The 22,701-nt window shown below is 40.7% G+C and overlaps 1 long non-coding RNA gene across 3 annotated transcripts in view; it reads right to left on the bottom strand.

Moving 5' to 3' along the window:
• The window catches only part of LOC123377972, a 315,156-nt gene that overhangs the window by 100,868 nt on the left and 191,587 nt on the right, over positions 1–22,701 (bottom strand). The gene's annotated exons all lie outside the window — the stretch shown is intronic.

The following is a 22,701-nucleotide window of genomic DNA, read 5'->3' as shown; positions in this document are numbered from 1 at the left end:
CACACCTGTGGCTTGTTGACTCTTGGCTACACTGCAAGAAATTATCAGAGTCAAAGCTAACTGTGGTATCTTTGTAACATCAAATCAATGTTATAGCCAGTACCACAAGGCACGGTAGATTATATTTGCTCTGATAACTACATCAATAACATCTTTTCAACATATTTCCTCTGTTTGAAATATAGTTTGTGAAAAGGAAGAAATGCCCATTGGAACAATAAGTAAAGAAGCACAGGGATACTTTGCAGGTAATAGAGAGAGAGGTCTGGAGTTATAACTGCAACATCACTGGGATTTGAGACTAAGGAAGGCATACGAACTCTGGAATTTGGCCTTAAATCAGTTTACCCAATTTTCTACAAATAGAGTTTTTACAATCTGGTGGAAATTCCAATTATATGGTCATAAAAATCTCCACACTGTCAAAGTCTTATTTCTGAAGGCTCCCAAAGAGTCGTCTTTAAGCAATATTTTTTCAATTTGCTCCAACAACAGACCAGACAGGAAGTGTGAGCTAAAGGATGGCCCTGTAGGTCATGCTATCTCAGTCACCTCTGTGACATGGAAGATAATACAACAATCACATTTGTTTTACTAAAACACACTTACTGCTTATTAAAAAACAAAAGAAAACACACACACTCCCACAGAAAAGGACAAGGAAGGACTTCATGGTTTGATTCAGTATTTTATACAATGCTGTAAAGATTTTTTTTTTGCCTTAAGAGAACTGCTTTAAAATGGTTAACTTTGTTTTAAATGTTATGATCGATAGGATGGAAACAACAGTATGTCAAAACAGTAGTCACACAGGGAGTTTGCAGTTGCTTCTGTGCTGTGTACACCATGGCCATTCAGAACTTCAAGGTGGCAGTGAAAGGTGAGCTCAAAGACTCCTGGCCCTAAAAGCACAGGCTCCCAACAATTTGAAATAAAGGAAAGTCTCTGTTAGCAAGGTAGCACTACTGCCCAGAGTTACATCAGAAGGAAACTGACTCAGAGCAAATCCAGGGATAGATAACAGCACTTGCAGAGGAGGTGACTTCCTGCTGAATCATGGCTTCCCAGAAAGAGGCTGTCTGTACTCTCAAAGAGCCAGAATTGCAGGGAAGCTGGAAAACTTGCTTTAGTTCATGAAATATTTATATTCAGATGATACATTTTTGGTGATCCCCATCCCATATTTAAAAGAAAACAAGCCGAAAACCAACTGCAGCCTGAACTATCTGAGGGTGTTCCTTTATGTATTACAGTCCAAAGAGTTTTGCATTTCAGTTCAGATATGTTTTAACTAAGTGATACTGTCTGGATGAATTGCTTAGTGTGGAGAAGGTAATCAGTATTCATTGCCGACGGAAAGAAGTTGCTGGACTGACATGTTGGTAATTCTGGATTTCCACAAGTCTAGTTCTAATTCCAGTGTGAATATAGTTAGTGTGCAAAACTCCATATTTCTAGGGCTGAATGCTCACAGAACACACTGATACTGTACAACATGGGCTCAAAAATACACCGGCATTCTGGACTTCTGGTGAAAACACCTTCCTCACACTGTAATAGAGTGTGAGAAGAGAAGAAAAGGTGTGAGAAATGAGAGTATGGAAGCAAAGGTTTTAGGGTAGGATTCTCAGAAGCCCTCATCACTATCTGAACTCTGTTCCCATTGAAGTCAATGGTAACTCTTATAAGGGGAATTTAGGTAGGCAAAAGTTGCCCGAAGTTGAAATTTGACCAAGATGGCATCGGAGGTAACAGCTATCTATATTCAGAACACATAATACTATTGGCCCTAGTGAACAAGAATACTGTCAATATTCTGGATGAGTTCTTATTTAGGTGATGGAGAATGTGGAAGAGTACAGTGTCCCTAGCCATGAAAACAAACCTATAGAGTTTTGAATTAAGGAGGCTGATCAAGGGTCAGAAACCAAAGAGCAAACAGGCTTTGATATACAGAAGGATGCCAGTCAGTATCCCAAGCAGATAGGTAAAGTGCACAGTCCTTCATAGCAAAAAATGTGGCACAAAAAAAATCATGGATTCAGTCCTATTGTTCTTGCTCTGGAAAAATACATGTTGGCTTCAGTAGGCTTCATATGGCGCACATTGGGAACACTAGGAGTGTAAGATTCTGACCACGGTGAGTTTAGCACTAGAATGAAAAACTGAATTAGAGCCTATGTTTTGTTGCCCTGCAATCTCGTAAATACATTGTTTTCTTTATTTTACCCAAGATTAAAACCTTAATGTATCATCTTAATTATACTGTCTAAGAATCAGTGCAAAGGAGAGCAAAAGGACCACAACCAGACCCTAAATATGCCTCCTCTTTTATCTGTAAGCACCATGTTTCAAGTAAACACAGGGCAGGAGTCAGAGGAGCAACAGTATGGGAGCCGGAATCAACAGAGGAAAGGAGCAGCATGAAATAGGTTACAAGGGTGCATTACTTTTTGGGGACTGAAAAGATAGATCTCTTTTAATAACCCTCTCTCCCTAGCTACCTGAAATCCAGATATGTATGTGATACAAGTATGTGTATATGCAGATACTTTACTCATCGAGATCAAGAATCCTGCAAGTCTTTAAAATAATTCCATTTTGAGAACTAGATTTGAGATACTTTACTTCAAGTAATAGCCCCTCACCTGATGCTATAGGACAAGTGCCCTCAGTTCCTGGACACTATTTAAGTAGTTTCTCTAGCAACAAGTATCAATTGCAAACATTCAGAGTAGCTCCACCCCCTTCGCATTTTCTTCAATATTTTGTAAGAGGACAAATGGGAAGTTAAGGGCAAAATTCTGCCCTTAGAGCAAGAGGCATGGAGACGGGGAGCAGAAAGGCTAAGTGGAGGATTCCTAAGCTCAGGAGGGACAACACACCCTATAGAATTCCTTATTGATCCTCTAAAAATGAGCAGCATGCACCTCCGCCATTGCCGTAGTACACACAAATGATACCTTCATTCACACAGACCTTGCTCCCACCCTCCTGGAACGCTGGCAGACCCCACACCTAATGCTTAAGGGGGTACTCGCTCTGTATCTCTCTTTGCTCTGTCATGAGTGTTCGGGGGGGGGGGTAGCAGAAAGGGTAAAATCCTGTCCTCTCTTCTACAGGTAAATTGTCATAGAGGAACCCAAGTATTATATTGCAATTAAAAGCAAATATTACTACTCTCTATATTTGGGCCTTGGATCCAGAAAATTATTGCCTGGGGATACCGCTGCTCTCATGCAAAGCCCAATGGACCACAATGGGGATCCATGCAGCATTCTGCCTACATGTAAGAAGTTGCAGGATTGGGCTATAATGACTCAGCATTTTACCAAGGATATTTTTATAACAATATACTAAAAATCCTCTGCTTTGCTTTCACCTTTTATCTTTAGTCTGGGTCAGCAGCTCTTGCTCGTCATCTCCTAGCATTCTTGTTGAGTGTGTCTTCCAAGCGGACACCAACCTTCCTCATGCTTTCCTTCAGTGTCTCAAACCACCTTTTTCTGGGTCTTCTTTATCCTCTTTGTCCCATAACCCCAGGTCATATACTCTTTGACAAACATATCACGTGTCTCATTGTGTCACATGACCCAACCATCTCGTTCAGTACTCTCTCGGCTTTTGCATGATGGGGGTACCTGCATCATGGCTCATGCTGTTTCATTACACAGCCTCAGCTCTCATCTTACCCAGCGTCCGTCTGAGCATTTGGCAGTGTGAAGTAATAGTTGTTTTCTTGTCTTCATTGGCCAGCATTCCAGGCCCAGCCTACAATGTCATGGTTGGCCTAGTCATGGTCTTATAAACTTTGCTCTTTAGTTTATTTGATGTATGTTCTTATTGCAGAAAATTCATGTTAACTCCCTCGAAGCACCCTGGAGGTGACTCCTAGCATCCCCATTCCCATTATAGCTAGGGCCTTACCAAATTCACGGTCCATTTTTGTCAATTTCATGGTCATAGGATTTTAAAAATAGTAACATTCATTATTTCAGCTATTTAAATCTGAAATTTCATGATGTTGTCATTGTAGGGGTCCTGCCCCCAAAAGGAGTTGGGGGGGTTGCAAGGTTATTGTAGCGGGGGATTGCGGTACTGCTACTTGTACTTCTGCGCTGCTGCCAGTTGCTTCCGCCAGCAGTAGCGCAGAAGTAAGGATGGCATGGTATGGTATTGCCACTCTTACTTCTGTGCTGCCTCTGGTAGGGCGCTGTCTTCAAAGCTGGGTTCCCAGCCAACAGCTGCCATTCTCCAGCCACCCAGCTCTGAAGGCAGCACAGAAGTAAGGGTGGCAATACTGTGACCCCCCTAAAATAACCTGCAATTCCCTCTTGGGTCAGGACCCTCAATTTGAGGGTCTCCCCCGTGAAATCTGTATTGTATAGGGTAAAAGCACATAAAATATCAGATTTCATGGAGGGAAACCAGATTTCACAGTCCGCGATGCATTGTTCATGGCCAAGAATTTGATAGGGCCCCAATCATAGCTCAGCACTAAACTAAGGTATTTGAATTGTTGCACACACTAACTCCATATCACCTAGTTTTACAATATATAAAAATACAGACCTAATATCCATTTTTTTTGTGTACGCATAAGTCCAGCATCGTGGGGGTTCATTGTGACGCACCATTCTGTCAGTTTTTCTATAGTACTGGTCAAAGATGCTTATCTACAGATACCATTCTGTTTACTGATAGAAGCATAGACAGCAATAAAGGTCATGCCAATATGCCTCAGCCTCGATCAGAAAAGACCACTTCCAATGTAGAGAGACAAGCTGGGTTGAGGAAATATCTTTTATTAGACCCACTTCTGTTGGTGAGAGAGAGAAGCTTTCAAACTTACACAGAGCTCTTCTTCAGATCCAGAAGCAGGTCCAATAAAAAAAAATATTACCTCACCCATCTTGTCTCTCTAATATCCTGGGACTAACAGGGATACAACAACATTGCATGCACCTCCACTATAGTCCATTTACCAGGCCCGAATTCCATATTTTCTTATTTTTTTCTTTACCCCTGGCAGGCAGCAACTGGATTAAGTACTGAGGCATATGGGTCAGTATTTCTAATTATTTTCCTCTTTAGTGTCTCTGCAGACAATGTTTGATCCTTTTCTGAATCCTACTAACTTCTTTGCCACAGTTATTTCTCACAGGCTCCTCACCCAGTATCCAAACAAAATGCCTCAATCCACAACATTACTTCTAGCCAGAAACTGGGCATTTTCACAGGAAATGCCCTGAATGTTCCCATCAAGAAATAATGCTTTTCTTGTGGGAAAATTAAATTATATCTCTCTCTCAAGAATGTGAGGAAAAGTCTACTTTTCCAACTCATGGTCAAATTTTCCCACAATTTGAAATGAAAAATTTCAAAAACACCAAAAAAATTATATTTCCCCTCTAAAATGTTCAATTCAAAACAAAAACACTTTGTCAAATGAAGTAGTTTTCTGTGGAAAATCCTCTTTCCAACAAAAACTTTTTTCTAAAAATTTCAACCATCTCTACCTGACATGAAGTGAGCACATGTATATGGGAGATTAACTAAGTCTCCATGATGCATTCATTCCTTGGCAGATTCCTGCCAACAAGGAATTGGACTGAAGCCCACCAACATTTATTTAAAGCAGGCCACTGAGCAGCCATTGGATGAATGGATGAAGTCATTGGTCTTAGCTCAATTCATATCCTGTCCCCTTATGAAAACCAAAGAACAAGGTGATATAGTTATCAACCTCAGCAGAGAGAGTGAGGTGAAAAGGATGAAAGCCTTGGTCTGACCCAGGCAATCTGCCCATAGGTTGTACTATGGTGTAGTTTAAACCTCTACATAATAAAGCAAAATGGAAAAGACGTTTTACCCATTCCACCATATCATCAGAAAATTTTGGTGTAGACCTTTAATATGGTACTTCTGTTCTGGCATCCTCCAGCACTCTAATAAAAATCACAGTTTTAGGGAACTAATTAGTGAGTTAAACCCCAAACACAATATTTGATGTGCTGCTGTACTGAAATCTGAAATTAATTGCTGTGTGTTGACATTTAGATAGGTGTATTGAAATAATGAATTATTTAACCTGCCTGTTTGTGAGTTCTGAATGGGTCATTGGAAATACTGTTTCTCTTATGTATGATTGGCATTTCCCTTTCTTTTAAGCACATTGTAATCCTGCTGTACGTAAAAATTAAATATACGGGAATGTTTTATTTAAAACCTTCAAAGTATTTTCTAATTCTTTCCCCTTCACAATACATCTCTTTTATTCCTCATGCCTTTTTATGGCATGGAAATTAAAAGATATAAGTGCATTCATAATGCAGCATTTAGGTAACATGTTTAATTAATGTGAACAAATTCATGGTTTTATTCGGATTATCTGAGAGGTTTAAACATGAAATTTTTGTAAAGCATGAAATTGGTGCCATGACCTGGAGAGGTCTGCCACAACATTTCTTTAGATACTTTTGGCAGAGCAAATTACATTAATGTTACATGAATAAATGTATATTTTCATATAGAGAGATGTGTATATTCGCTCTCTCTCTCTCACACACACACACAGCCAGCCATAACTTACATATATACTTTGGTAACAATATATATAATTGTTAAGGAAATTACACATGCACAAATTTCAGGGGCCACTTACAAAAAAATAAAAACATTGCTGTCACTGATAATGTGATGAAAGAATGATTCAACTGAGCAATTTCCCAACCTGTAATCTCAACATCATTTGGTCCTCAGATACATCCATGAAATAATAATTATGATCACTTATGGCCTATTCAAGAATCAAATGTTTCTAATGACATTGAATTTTAGAGTATTTACTGATTATTTTTCTTTTAGCAATTGCTCAATTATTTGACTTGTACTTGACTCTAGCTCATTGTCCTGTCCTTCCTACTAGCAGAGGGGCACATTGAAAGAGAAAAAAATCTCATTAAGGTCAGAATTAATCACATGAGACATTGATTTTAGAATAAACAGAGAAAAATATAAGTTTGGCTGAAAATGCATTATCGAGTTCTACATCTAAATGGCCTGGGCTCCTGTTTATCAAAATCATCCGCTTGATGTGAAGCCATATTTATTTAACCAATTTCACTAGGAGCTTATGATATCCTGTTCAGACTCTCTCCACAGCTGGGTTCACAAGCAGTCAGACTGCAGGGAAGTATCCTTTGTAGAGATCATCTGTCAGTAGCAAAATGATGTTTAACTCCCAGCAAGACATTCAAATGTGCCACTGCACTGAATGCCGTAGACACCAGAATTTGACAAAAAAGCAGCAGTAATTTCACTCTTTTAACTCTAATACCTTAATTGTATCACAATACTAACATCACGGACACAAATTACCCAGAAAGGCTTTGATCTTGCAATCGTGTACAGGGGTCCTCCTACATACATCTCATTGCTGGACCAGGGCCAAAACAAAAAAAGAAGCAAACGGGTTGATGTTCTTGTTACCTTAAACTTCATTTTAAAAATACTAATTCTAGTTGGAGCTATAGTACAGTTAAGAGAATGTGTGGTTGTGTGTACCTGCATCTTTCAAGTGTCCAAGCGTTTTGGACACCTCGCTCATTATAAATAGGAAAAAATAAAATAAAAACTAGAGTTATTTGAACCTTGTTTTAGTTTAAAATTAGGTGTTTGGGTAAATGCATTTCCTTTTCACCATTAAACGAATAGGAAGAATGGCAACACTGATTATTGTTCCCTTAGTGTTCGAGTTATTGTGGTTTCTTGCTACATCCTACAGAAAGCACTGTCAACAGTTTAAAAACAAGTACATTAAAGCTTTGGTTTGGTACTTGATTCTTTGTTACTATCCCTTTGACATTTTTATCTTCAATAATTTCCCAATTTTTTAAAAAAAGAATCTGACTGATGTTGATGTCCTATGTAAAAAAGAGAGATTGGCTTCAAAGTGAGCCCCCACAACTCACCAGTGCGAATACGGGTTGTACTGTATAGTTCAGTTGTTCTGAACCAAGGGTACACCTACTCCTGGAGGTATGCAGAGGTCTTCCATGGAGTATGTCAACTCATCTACATCAGTTTCTCAACCTGGGGGTCACGGGACAGGTTTAGGGGGGTCGCAAATGCAGGGCTAGCTTTACAGGGTGGCAAGCCGGGCAACTGCCCAGGGTCCCACACCACAGGAGGCCCCACAAAGCTAAGTCAGAGGGGCTAGGGCTTCAGGGGTACAGTAGTCTGGAAAAGTTGAGATCCACTGAAATAGCTGATGTGACGTCGGCACACGAGGTGTGATGAAATCTGCCCATATCTTGTATCCTCTGAAGAGGATTTGCCCAAACGGGGGCCATATTCAAAAGCACAGTGATCTATTGTGTGTGAGAGGAGCTTGGAAGAGGGGAACCTTCTGTGTGTTACTTTTTAAATAAAGCAGATACATAATATTGCCACACTCCTTTCTTTTACGTGTTCTACAGTGTGAATAGCTGGAAAGCCATTTTTCCTACTGAGTGAACTGCAGAGATAGTTCCAAAAGTAATGTATGCTGTTTTCTCATGGTGAGTGATTTCAGCAGGGCTTACTTCATTATCATTGCCTGACAACTCAGGAGGATGTGGAATGTAATAAAAACTGTCCATTTTCAGTGTCAGATGAGTTCAGCACAATATCTCTGCCTGTTTTGAATGCACCCTCACACTTGAACATAGCTATTTGCTGTTACAGGTGATGCTACACAAGCATACGGTGAGTGTAGGTCTAGTGAGCTGGAGCTTCTTGTTTCAGTTGATATTCTGAAAAACTGTTTGGTTGCTGGAGCTCAGCAATATATTCTGATAGGCTTGACCATGCAGCAATAGATCTAGTTTGCTTCGCCCTCAGATACTGTTCATGCTTCAATTATCATGCAAAAAAAAATTAGCGATAAGCAATATTAAACAGAGCATTTTGTTTTGCGGATATGCACACAGTACTGATAGCAAATCCCAAATTCTCCACACTTTGTGCTTTTACAGGATGCTGAGTGACTGTTTCCTGAGAAGTAAAATCTTTGAAAAGGACTCAGAGTAAGTCTACATGCAATGGAAGATGTGATTACAGTTCAGGAAGGCATACATGAGCTAGCTTTAATCTAGCTAGCATGGCTCAAATAGCAGTTAAGACTTGGTGGCAAAGCACAGTGTGAGTATTACTCCTGAGGGAATTCTGCGCCAAAAAAATAGAAATTCTGCCCACAATATTTTAAAATTCTACAAATGTTGTCAATAAATAAAGGTGGCTCCAGCATGGCAGTGGGGAATACTGGCCACTGGCTGCATTGAGGTGGGAGATCACCCTGAAGCCCTCACCTCCCCTGGCACAGGGACTCAGCAGTGAGGCTGCACCCGACCCTGATGCAGGCTTGGCCTGCCCCAGAAACACCCCGGGGCCCTGCCCCTTTGTGCTAGGTGCACCTGGTGCAGATGGGCAGACTCAGCCCAGCAGGATCCAAGTGTGGAGGGGCTTAGTATGGGGGGGATCCAGGTGTGGGGTGAGAGGATTCTGTGTGGGGCAATCTGGGTGTGAGTTGCTCAGTGGGACATCTGGATGCACAGGGGCTAGTTGGGGGTTCTAGGTGCAGGGGCAATGGAACTCTGCAGGGCATCCAGGTGAAGGTAGTTGGGGCTCAGCACGGGGTGGTGTGCCTGGGTCCTTTTCCACTGCCTCTTCTCCCACCCCACCACAGGCACGCATTGTTGCACAAAAAACAGGAAGGCTCCCAGCAAACAGAAGGGGAGCATGACTGGCACTAGGACCCAGGAGGCAGTGTTCAGCTGCAGACTCAGCAGACCCTGGACACAGCCTCCTTCATCTAGGCAGCTCTGCACTTGCAGAAATGAGGCGGGGGGCAGTGGCACGTAACCCCGTATGCACCCCATGCCTTGCCTCTATTTGGGGGGGAATTCCCTCCCCCCCCAAAACTGCACCCATGGTCATCCAACCCCCCACCTCCCGCATGGGTTCCCTGACATTTTCTGCAGGGAAGCACAGGAATTCTGCGGGGGCATTTTCTGCAGACACGCAGTCCTGCAGAATTCCCTCAGGAGTAAAGTATGTACCCAAAGTTCTGGGTTAGATTGTACAGCCCACACTGAAGCCTATACCACGATGTCTTCAATGCAATTTGTAGCCACACTAGCTGGATTAAAGCAAGTGCAGGTATGCTAACCTGAGCTGAAATCACCCCGTGGACTGCAGCATAGACATACCCTATCATGGTCAGTTATTTTCCTCTTGCACCTTCAGCTGGAGTTTTCATTGCCTATATAAAAATACCAAAATGGCAGATTTTTGTGCTAGTGTATATTCAATACACTCGTGCAAAATTATATTTTAGCAGTTTCCCCTGCATGAGACGTGCACAATCAATAGACTACTGTCACTGCTAGCAATAAGTGAGTATTGGGAAGATATCTGTGAGAAAGTACATTCTTACTTGGTTATTGCAGGATATATAAATAATTGTTCAGCTTGTTGTGTTGCAAGTGTAGAGAGAGGTTTTTTAAAATTATATATGGGTTAATTCCATTGTGAATAGGAAGAAATGCAGCTAGTTATTCCATATTTTATAGTATCTGGGGTTTAGAATGATTTGTACCCCTCTTCCTTGATTGCCTACAGTTGGACTATTTTGTCACAGACAAGTGTTATTAAACCATCAACCACATTGTTGCAGCACATTAGGTGCAGCTTGGTTGTTCGCTCCCTCTGAAATGTATCTGACGTGCCCTTAAATTTCCTTAAGATGTCTTATAGGATACATCTGTCTTAAACTGTCCAGTGTGTTGTTGGTGCCACCCTATGACGGTTGTTAAACATATCCGTGCGATATTAACAAGCTGCCCTTGTGCTCTTTCCAGAGGATTCAAAACACTTATAAAACATTTCATTGTTGCAACATATCCAAAGTCTTGCAATAAACGCAGCCCTTTGGGATTGCAATGTTACTATATAAAACCATAATAGGATTAATTGAAAGCAACAAAAGAGACAGAAGTTTTCCTCCTGAGCACTGTCTTTTACATCTGGGCTCTTTGATGGGTTAGTATGTTTTGCCTTGATGGCAAAATTCCAAAGCTTCTAGCACTCTCCACTGAATTTCCCTAATGTATTATTCTCTTTCTTGAACACTGCTTAGAAGAAAAACTTTTTACTAAGAAAAACATTAGATTTTAGTATAAAAATTACCATACATTTCATAAAAATAGGGAGGGGGGAGAAATCAGAGGCGCGTTTGGCTAGCAGCTTGAGAATGAGAGACTTTTCTCTTCAATGAAACTCCAATAAACAGCAATTACAAGAGAGAAGGGTATTGTTTACATTTTATGTTACTCTATTTAAGTAAGGAAGGTCTCAGTTTTAGGCAGCCAATGTACAAGCATCTGTACATCACCGACCAAAACTCTGACCTGGAGAGTTACCTCTAAGGAGCATATGGTAGTTCATTTTCCAAACCCTTAGCTTAATGGATAATGCTGTGCCACCACTGGTAACAACTGTAATGGTGGTTTCCATTGTACACAGACCACCAACTAATTTCCTCTAGATGACTAAATATAATTATTTTCATACATTATTGACTCAGGACCAGATCTATGTTTGCTGATTTACACCAGCTGAAGGTCTAATCCCCAATCTGGACTCAAAATGGTGACTGAGAATCCCCTGCCTAAATCATGCAAGCCCCTCTCTATCAGCAATTCTTCTCAACATTCAGAGCTGGTTTCCTGAAAAGCTACATTAGCTCAGCATAAGTGTTTTATTTATTCTTAGAGATGGGTTGGAAATGTGCAAGGGCACTTGAATTTATCTTAAAGATAGTTGCATGCTCACATGAATGCTGAACAGCAGCATGGTGAGTCCACAGCCCTACAACTCCATATGTCCCGCAGGGTGAATTCCACTGAATAACAGTTCCTTTAAAACAGAAATGGCCTAAATAGATTCTTAAATTCCTGTAACAGGGTCAGCACCAGCCTCTTGCGAACACCCCTTTCTCTGGCCGATAGTGCCTGCAAACACAGTTCTTTCCATCAGGCGTCACCCACCTCTTGTGGACAGACCCCTTTTCTCGGTTGGATGTGAGCCTGCTTTTGTTTTTTGTCATACATCAGAGTGGCAACTGCCTCTCACGAGTGCCTCCCCCAGCCAATGTTCTTTCAGTGAGTCTAGAACAGCTCAGCCCTCCGGCTGAGCCACACACACGACCTTCCAGGGTATACAGTGCAAGTTCTCATCATGGCCCTGGTATGGGGGCCGTAGCTCTTAGGCGTCTCCCAGAGGCACTGCCTTCTTCAACCACCCAGTTGGGGAACCAGATGGGGTGTTTCAGAAGGTGTCTTCAACCAGACCAGCAGGGCTCATCTCAGTACTCTCACTGGACCAGCCAGGCTCTGTGCTCAGTCCCCCTGAGACCCAGCTTGCCCACACTGACTTTCCACTGGTCCTGCTACTCTTCCCACCACTCTGACACCCAGTCTTCAGCAACCTCTCCTGGGCTTCAGTCCTGTCCGCAGTGAGCTATCTGTAGTACTGCTGCTTTGCCTGCCAGCCAGTCTTCGCTCCTTGAGCTCCACAGAGCAACTGAACTTCTCTGCTCTACTGCTTCTCTTATATAGGCTCTTCTAGCCCCGGACTGGCTACTCCCTCAGCCCCTCTGATTGGCTGTTCCTCTGCAGCCAGTCTAGGCTGTCTGGAGGACTTCTCTCTGATCTATTCCAGGGCAGGGTGATGCAGGGGGCATCCGGATCTAGTCCACTCTGCCACAATTCCTATTTCAGGAATTGTGTATGTTGCAACCACCACTTTTTTTATGAGTGTCCAGGTACATTCTAAGTAATATATAGTTAAGTTATATTAATATAGTGCCTTTAAGAACCAGCAGTTTCAAGTGGACTGTTAGTCAATTCTATCAGTGCCTATGCAAGAGCCTAGAAAACAGACAGCCCATGAGACTTGCCCTGAGATAAATCTAGGTGCTGGTGGACCATGGGGGAGAAACATTCTGAATCTGATGACCCCTCACATTACAGTTTAATGGAATCACACAGGCAAGAGGTGGACTCTAAGGTAGGAAGGGCCTACAACATTCAGGGCTTTATAGGTCAAAACCACCATTTTAAAATTCACTTCATAGAAGCCAGCACAGGTTACATAGCTTGGGTGCACAGTGCTTCCTACAAGAAGTCCCAGCTCAGTGGGCAGCGGCATTCTGCACCAGCTGCCACTTTCAAGTAACCCTATGCAGAACACAATCCAGTGATCCAACCTCCAGGTGGGAAAGGCACAGATTAGCATGGCTAGGGCTGAATCTGCACTCTTCTTGTCAGAAACAAATGATAATAAGCACTCCTGGCAACTGGTGCTAGCAGGGCATCCATCAACATCAGGAGATCCAACATGAACTCCAGGTTGAATACTTGGATAACAAGTGTCTGGCATTCCCTGGGCTAATGGGGCCACTGTTATCTCCACTGTATGAGCATCATCTCAGTATTATCTAGATTGAATGTCAACAAGTCACCTCTGCTCCACACTCTAATCACCATGGTAAATCATTCAGCCACTCTCCTCTAGGTCCTAATGGCCCAATGTACATATTGAATAGGAAAGGAGAGAAATAGGTAGACTGAGTCACCTGGAACCTCACATGACAGAGCTTTTGGGACACACAATACACTGCCCTTTCCCGCCCTCTGGGATCTCTTAGAAAAAATGGATGGAATCACTAAGAAATTACTCTGCTCCTGCCAAGAGTCACAGATGTGGCAACCACACCTCATGGACAGTAATCCTGAAGGCAGCTGACAGGTCTTGAAAAAAAGGTGGCATTTAATAAGACTCAAATGAGAGACTTATAATGCCATATGACCAGTAGCATTTTAGAAGCTCTCATTTCTGAGGCAGCTGGTTAGAATTATTATTATTTATTGCCTATACAGAACCCAAAGGTATTATAATGGAAGTGTAAATATTAAAGCCACCAGAGAGAACAGACAAAAAAAGAATGGCAGTATGAGGGAAGAATAGTCAGATGAATAAAATTATGTGGTAGTCACATGAATAAATTTATGTGGTTAGGTTTGGATTGAATGCATCTTAATGGGGGTGTTTTGGTTTGCTTTTCCTTCACAGCTCACAATTAATTTGCTTATGATTTTCTATGCTCTATTACAGGGTATCATATATATTTTATATTTCAGATGACAGTAGGAATGCTTTTGTTGTCCTGACGTAATTACTTACTTGATTAACAATGAACAGGTTATAAATTAATTATGGAGTTGTTCTTAGACAGCTATCCAACATTCTGTTACCCAGAATTCACTTGTTTTGGTACTACCTATTGTTTCCAGCATATTAAGGCCATCTGAGGCTTCTCCCTGTCAGAGAAACAATTGTATAAATTATTTAACATGCCATAGGAAGACTAATAAATTATTTTGGCACCACACTGCTTAATGGTAGCTGAATATAAGATTGCAAACACATTACCGTAATCAATCTTGAGCATGCCTAAACACTGTTCAAGGACTCTGGTGCGCCAAGAGTGTGGGATCTATAGGGATTATAAATTAATAACCAGAAAGAAATCTGTAAATACGAGTAAAGTAATTTGAGACCATCTAACCTCTTCTGCAAAATCCCCAGGGAAGAAAAAAAATTCACCATCCCATTTCTTCTCTAGCAGGTATCAGCATGAGGGATTAATTCAACAAAGGTTTCCAAAGGATTTAATAGAGGCTTTGTTTTTGTTCTTTACTGTAGTGAAATTTTATTCTAGCGTTTTCAAGCACTCACAGGTTTGTTCTAAACTACCAGAACTCAGCAAAATCACTGCTTTCTAAACACCTATTGGATCTTAAACTGAGACACCTTTTTCCTGAACTATAAATGTTCCATTTTCTCTAATGACATCCCCCCATGAATTATTTAACCTTTGCTTATCACATAACTTCAATTTGTTGGGGTTTTCTCAGATGCTATTTGTGTCCCAAGTCAGGATATGTCAGCTCTCTGGGAAAAGAGAGAGACCTGGCAACACAGAAAAAGTGGTGTCTTTATGCTGGTCTTTCATGAGAAAGCTGCAGTAGCCCCAAATGAATTGTGGACCTTTTGCAAGAAGAGGAGAGGGAGGAAAACCTCAAGACTCCTTCAACTTTGTTCTAGTTGTACCAATCACAGCCTTCCTGACTACATGGATAAAAATACCAGGCCTGATTCTCCACTGGCTTCAATCTTGCAGGCAAAGTAGATGCAACACGAGTGGAAAAATTTAATTTGATGGCATTTTACACTCTCTTTATACTAGGGTGACCAGATATCCCGATTTTATAGGGACAGTCCTGATTTTTGGGTCTTTTTCTTATACAGGCTCCTATTCCTCTCCACCCCGTCCCAATTTTTCACATTTGCTGTCTGGTCACCCTACTTTATACAGATACACTGTTTATAGATGTGTCAACAATTAAATTCTTTTGCATATGTTTTTAAAAGAATGCCATCTCCATTATAATAGAATAAAAATGGCAATACTATCAAATCATCATGCCTCAAGGTATAAAATGCACACAACCCCCACCCCCACTCCTGCTCACTTTGGGTGACATCTTGGCCCCACTGAAATCAATAGCAAATCTCCCATTGACTTCAATGGGGCCAGAATTTCGTCTCTTATGCTTGAGGTCCCACTGAGCTGTATCTTCCCCTAGTAGAGCTCTTTTTAAAGACAGTCAGACAATGGACCAGATTCATCTCTAAGGCATTTAGGTTGAGATTTTCAGAGCAGTTCAGGGAATTTTGCCATACATCTTTCATTAATTTTAATGAACACTCTATTAGAGTCCATCAAGTAATTTGAAATAAACATATTGCTGAGTGTGTTGACTAGTAGCTGAAAACACAGAAGTAGTCACTTTGCAATCAATGGGAGAAGATGTGGAGTAAGGTGATAGTCAATGGGACTGATTCTCTATTGCCTTTGTAGCATTTTTCATCTATTTTGCTGTGGTATAAATGGCTCCCCAATCAGCATGGCAGTATTTTACATCTAATCTGCACTGGTGTCAATGGCTACACAAGGTGCAGAGCAACAGAGAATCAGGCCCAAGATGAGTAAGGGCACCAAAATCTGGCTCCCCATGTCACCACGTTAATACTACTTAGTCATGATCTATGGTGATCGTGACGCAATCAATGGAATGTAGGGTTCTAAATGAATGAATAAAAAAACCCAGTAGCCATTACAACGTTTAATAATGTACCTATTTTGTTAGCTAGTGTCCAGTAGTTACCACAGAAATGAGATTTCACAGTTCTAAATACTAAAACAACATATGACTTCCAATTACATCAACATGTTCTGAAATATCTTTAATTGAAAGTAACTGATGGAATATAATGTAGCATTTATCTTGCTGCAGGTGACAAGGCACAAAGCAGAATGTTTTAACAAATGTTTTATTTAAAGACAGGCTTGAAGAGTCTGTGGAAGTAATTGTCAGTTTGTAAGCTGAATCACTTTAGCCTTTAGAAGAGCTTTTTGTCATTATATTAGATTATTCCTGATGCTGGTACAGGGCGATTCACTGACTAAATGCTGTGCAGTCTTCATGTATTCCATTAATAAATATTAAAATATTAATTTGGGTGTTGCCTTTAAAAATGGCGGTTGTTCACATAATAATGGGAATGCTACAAAATGAAAGATGCATCCAAAAACATACATTTTAGGATAAAAGGGAACTCACGTATAAAGATCTCTTTTTATTTTCGTCCCAGTTTAAAACTGTAGCAAAAATGCACTAAGCTCGCTGTATGATGTACACAGAAAATAGTACTATGTAATATTTTGTATTCTGGTCTCAGTTACATGAGAAATTTGGCCCTATATATTCATTATGCATTCATTTTTCTCCATTATGTACCATTTTAGACAACTGAAATTAGAGCAACACATTGCCAAGAAGAAAATTACATAAACAACCTTAATCACTGTAAATCAATCCAGAACTCTTTCAGCTTTATCAAAAGCTTACTTTCTGTTGAATAAGATCCTCCGCTTATTTCAAAAGTCTGAAATAAATTGATCTTCAAAACATAAATGGCATAACAACCAATTTTTAAACATGAGAATTAAATCTGAAGATTGTTACTGTTAAAGTTCTTAAATTTAGCGGAGTCAAATTAAGAGTTTCACTAGATTTATTGAAATGCTATTGACTTCAAACTGTTTTATACTGTATAAATTGGATTATTTACCTATCTATATGTAGGAACTTGTGCATGGGACTATGTGCAGATTTCTGTAGGAGATACAGCACCTCCTATTATTCTGTAGGAGGGAAACAGTGGGGAGATGAGCAAGAAATGTATGAATCATCTTACTACTAGAATCTATATATGACTATCTGTTTATAGTAAGGAATGTCACCTGTCAGTTAGCCAGTAGTGTGGGATACTGAAAACTTCACACTAAGTTTGTCTGAAGAACCATCATGTTTTAAACTTCCAATGAGAATATTTTTTTTTAAATTGTTCTTAGAATTGGACACAAGCCTGAACCAAACCACCAGCTGTGAACATTTGGGAGCTTCAAAAAGAATTTGGATTCAGAGCCAAACTTCACAACCAGCACCTCTCTTTGCAATGGGCTAAATCAGAACTGCAGATCCAAACACCTGTAAACACTACGGTAGTTCCCATCTGGTTCCAATTTGTGTCTTGATTATTGGCCCTATACCCAAAATCAACTTAAGAGTGGGATGAGGATATTTTTTAAACTTCACATTTTTCTCATGCGACACGATAAAGAAAATGGATAGATGAGCCTTTCCACTACATGGGCTTTCACTAAACATTTTTCTCCTTCTCTCATATCCCCCAGCCTCTGTCAACTACGGGTAAAACGTAGTTTTCCCTCATCCCACATTTTCAAATTCTTGGGAAAAGAAGATGAGTGTTGATCGAATTTCTGCTTGGGGTTTAGCTTCTAATAGCCATAAAGGCGCAATCCCAACAGGAGCTGGGCTTTCTCAAGTTTCACTAGGCTCAGTGGCAGTTCAAGGCACTTGGGTCCCAATCCCACAACACACTTAAGCACATGCTTAACTTTAAGGATTGGAATAGTTCCCTTAACTTCAAAGGGGGCTACTCATGGGCTTGAATGGAGCAAATAGTTTGAAGTTAACAGGACTACTTAAATGCTTAAAGTTAAGCATGTGCATACTGTGGCAGAGCTCTGACCTTGCTCCTGTGGGTCCTGCACTTCTAGGCGGTTTATGCTAGCCTCAGTGGCTCACTGTGACCCTCCACGTAGCCCTTCTCTCTCTAGGGCCAGGGTTACAGTCTACTGAGCCCTTTTCATCATAGGCCTGCAAGGAGGTTGGTGAGAGAACTCCCACAGTTTCTGTTCAGCCTCCTGTCCTGACAGGGACCTGACTTCCCCTTCCAGGAGATGTTCCTGTAGTGGTGGGTTGGGGGGAACCCGGGCCCGCCCTCTACTCCGGGTTCCAGCCAAGGGACCCTAATGGTAGCAGTTGTTGGCAGCCAATCTTTCACTGCCAGAGTTGCTACATTTCCCTGGGCCACTTCCCCACAGCTCTCCTGCTTCTCCCTTCTTCACCCTTACCTTAGGGCTCCTTTAACGATGTTTTAGGGTGTCTTCAGTAACCAGCCCTTCAGCTGCACTTCCTCTCCTCTGACTCCCCTGCCTGACTGGAGTGAGCCCTTTTTATAGTATCAGCAGGGCCTTAATTAGAGTCAGGTGGTCACATTAACTGAATGGCCTCACCTGCTTACAGCTTAATTAGAGTCAGGTGTTCTCATTAGCCTGGAGCAGCCCCTGCTCTGATCAGTCAGGGAACAGAAAACTGTTAATCCAGTGGCCAGTATATCTGCCTTCTGCTATTCTGCTGTACCCAACTGGCCTGGGTCTATCACAATACATACCATGATGGAGCAGGTCCTTTGTGCCCTGCAGGACAGGACTAAGTTTTATGATAAATACTAATGGAGGATTTTGATTCTTTTGAAAAAATATTGCCTTATTTTTTCCATTACTGACTGTTTATTTTTATGTTTTTACTTTGTTATCTCTGTTCTAAATGGTTGTAAATGAATAAATAATAACTGATAAAAGAATAATAAAAAACAACTTTACAGCTGCTCCTGATCTTTGTAATGACTGGACCAAAATCTCAGATCCAAAGACATCGAGAACTGTGGGCAAGTTCAGATCTAGATCCTAACTTTGCAGCTCATTAACCACCTCTACAATGGATTCTGTAACATCTTGCACGCAGAGATTTATAAATATTTTACAAACATTGGGAAATTAAGTTCCACTGTGTTCAGATGAGCTACAGAAACATTTCCATTTTACAAATGAGCAGTAAAATTTTCAAACCTACCTAAATGACTTTGGAGCCTGAGTTCAAGTCTCAAAAGCACCTAAGTTCTAAAGCCTAGTGAAGTAGGGTGTCTTTGAAAACAGGATTCAGACTCCTAAGTCACTTGAGAATTTTATACAGCACCGAACTGAAGTACTTGCCCAAGGTAAACAGGAAGTCTTAGCCAAACTGGAAATTGAACCCAAGACTCCTGACTCCCAGTTCGGTGCTCCAGCCATAAGAATTAGAGTTGCACTACCTCCGGCCTGAACCTGTCTGACCCATATATTTCCATGGAAAAAAACCAAAAGACAAATGTTTGAATGCAATACTCAATGTTTCAAAATTACGCCTTATGACTTAAATCCAATCTTCATTTTTACAAATCCAATATTTGCCTTAATTTGGATCAGGAGTTTTGTGCCCAAAGCATCCTGGAAGCAATTTTTTTTCTGAGAAAGCCCAAATGCCAACTTTCTCCAAGGGTGTGGTGTTCTTTTTTCGCCATTACCTGCATTTCTGCTTGTCAAAGCTCTGTTTTAGAGATGTGCTGACAGCTGCAAAAAAATCATTAAATTTCCACCTAGTGGTTGTACCAGTTGCAAATGTCAAATGAATATTGATTTTCTTTTTACAACTGGGAAAGCTTTAGCAATTTGTGGTAAAGAGTATTTAGCTAGGAGCTGAGATGAAGATTGCGGATTCCTTGTTACCATTACTAGTGCAGTAAGAAAGAATAACTGAAAAATGAGCCCTGGGGGTGAGTTCTCAAAACTTTTGTTTTACTTCTGGAGACCTGGGTTCCAATCATTTAGGTCGCAATCAGAATGAGATTAGTAATCTCCACTTGTCTGTTTGGATGGTTTTTCACATCTTAAAACTATCCTAAAACTTGGCAAGATGGAAAGTCTCTATCTAGCAGAGAAATTGTGTATGGGAGGACGGGGGTTGCAGGTCATATTAATGACTTTGCTTTGACAGAATGTGTCTTAAAACATCAATAACCATTGTATATAGCGCCAAACAAAGATAAAGGATTCTTCAACAGAGAATTAAAGGTTTTGCCACTTAAACTTGTATTTGGTTTGTGTTGCTTGTTCTACCCCTTCCTCCTTTGCCAGGGCTGTATTAAGGTGGAGGGACTGTAACCCATTTCATACCCCAGCTCCCAAAGTCCTCAGAATTTCATTAAAAATATTAGTGGAAGTTTTGAGCCCTTGTGGTAGCTAAGAAATGTTCCAAAGCATGATGTGGGTGTAACGGGTGCAGTGGTTTCTTCTTGAATCTACAGGCCACCTGGAACAACAGAGCTGATCAATGTGAACCACTCAATGTAGCGTTCGATCCATGCTCCAGTGGTGTGGGAGGGTCTCACCAGCACTGTCACAGCAGAAGTCTCTGTGTGGCAGACAGGGAAGAGTTGAGCAGGATCAGCTCTCACATGCAGATACACGCTGGTTACTGAAGTAGTTACTGGAGACTTCCAAGCTGTCACCCGTGCCTCTCCTGGGTGGAAAAGGCAACCTATGCTGCACTTACTGCACCCCAGGAGAGAACCACCCCACCACCACTTCTAGGAGGAGAGGGGCTTCAGGCCCATGTCACTCCAAGTGGCTGGCAGGGCTACATGGGCAACCATGGCAACCGGGGGGGACCATGTTGTGGTGTAGCTGATGCCCCACATTGCCTTAATCCAGCCCTGCTCTCTGAACTATTGAAAATCAGACCCAAGGTCAATACAATCCTGCTATTTGATAGAGCTGGTTGAAAAAATTTCTATCAAAAATGGTTTTTTTGAGTGAAAAATGACTTGACAAACATTTTCCACAAAAAAATTCATTTCCATAAAGGTTTTTTGTGAAAATATAAAAACCATTTTTTTGTTTTCTGAAAACTGAAAATATTTCAGTTATCAGTAAAAATAATATTTTGGTCTTGGAAACCAATGTTTTTACAATAACCAAAAATATATTTTTTAAAAAACTAAGATATTTTGTTTTTTATTGAAAAAATATATTTCTCAAAAGAAATGTAGGGTTTTTTTTAATATAAAAATTTCTATTTTTCAGCCAGCTTTACTATTTAGCCTTTCATAATATAAGAACAATGGGACACCCAATGACATTAAAAAAGACAACACATCTGAAATGGATTAAAAACATAACACAATCCATAGCTGAGCTGGAGAATTTACTGTGGCAAGATATGGAAGCAAAGAGAATACTCTGATTTTCAAAAAGATTAGATGGTTACATAAATAAGAAAGTCATCTGCAATTAAAACACCTAGGAGAAAAATTTAAATTTCTCCCCAAAAAGTCTCCTCCACATGATTTTTCCATTCCAAATCCTCATTCTGCCCCTAAACACCTTCCTTTTCTCATCCTCCACTCACAATTAACATTGCTAGCTACAAAGTCCTAGGTCAAGTCCATTATTCTTCTGACCACAGAAGAAGAGATCACGTTCTCTTTGGAAGAGCACTGCCTCAGAGTTGAACAAACCACAGGTAACTAAGTGAGTTTATGTGGTTTTCATTTATCTTAAGTGTTGTCTAGTGGCTAGAATAGTTGTCTGAGAGACAGGACTTTCTGGTTCCATTTCTTGCTCTGCCATTAGCTCAACATATTCTGGGCAAGGGTCTGAACATTACTCCATAAAATGAATATAACAGAGTCTAGGTCTCCCAGTAGATGTTGTGAGGCTTAATTAATTAATGCTTGTAAAAAATGTTGCACGTTCAGTATATAGCACCTTTCCTCCAACCATCTCAAAGTATCATCATTATAATAAATTTTACAATAACCAAGTTAATTATAATCTTTTTTCCCCCAGATAAAAATTGTTTCACACAGGAAAAATTGATCTTGTCTAGAACTTAACGGGAATTCATCATATTTTATCTTAACATTATTCTTTTATTTACTTATATGGAAAGATGTATTAGGCTTAATTTTTTGAGTGGCCTTAGCTGTGTACGCTGTTGTGTCTGCAGAAAAGCCACTTGTCTGATCTCGTTAAGATGCGTATTGAACATCGTGAAAAACCAATGTACAGAGGATCCAAAAAAAGGTAAGTTTTTTTCCCAGCCCAAGATAACGAAATGTGTCTCTCTCTCTTCCTGGGATCTACAGTTTCCTCTTGTATGAGGCATCAACAAGCTTTTCACTCAACATCCGGTATGTATCTGGTTGTGTAGCACCTACAATGAAGCAACAGTAAAAATGACGGGAGAGCCAAATACCACAGACTCATCTATCTGGCGTAGGTGG

The sequence above is a fragment of the Mauremys mutica genome, chromosome 9 (assembly GCF_020497125.1).
Source record: "Mauremys mutica isolate MM-2020 ecotype Southern chromosome 9, ASM2049712v1, whole genome shotgun sequence".
Taxonomy (NCBI): Eukaryota; Metazoa; Chordata; order Testudines; family Geoemydidae; genus Mauremys; species Mauremys mutica.
This window is presented reverse-complemented; position numbering and strand designations above follow the sequence as displayed.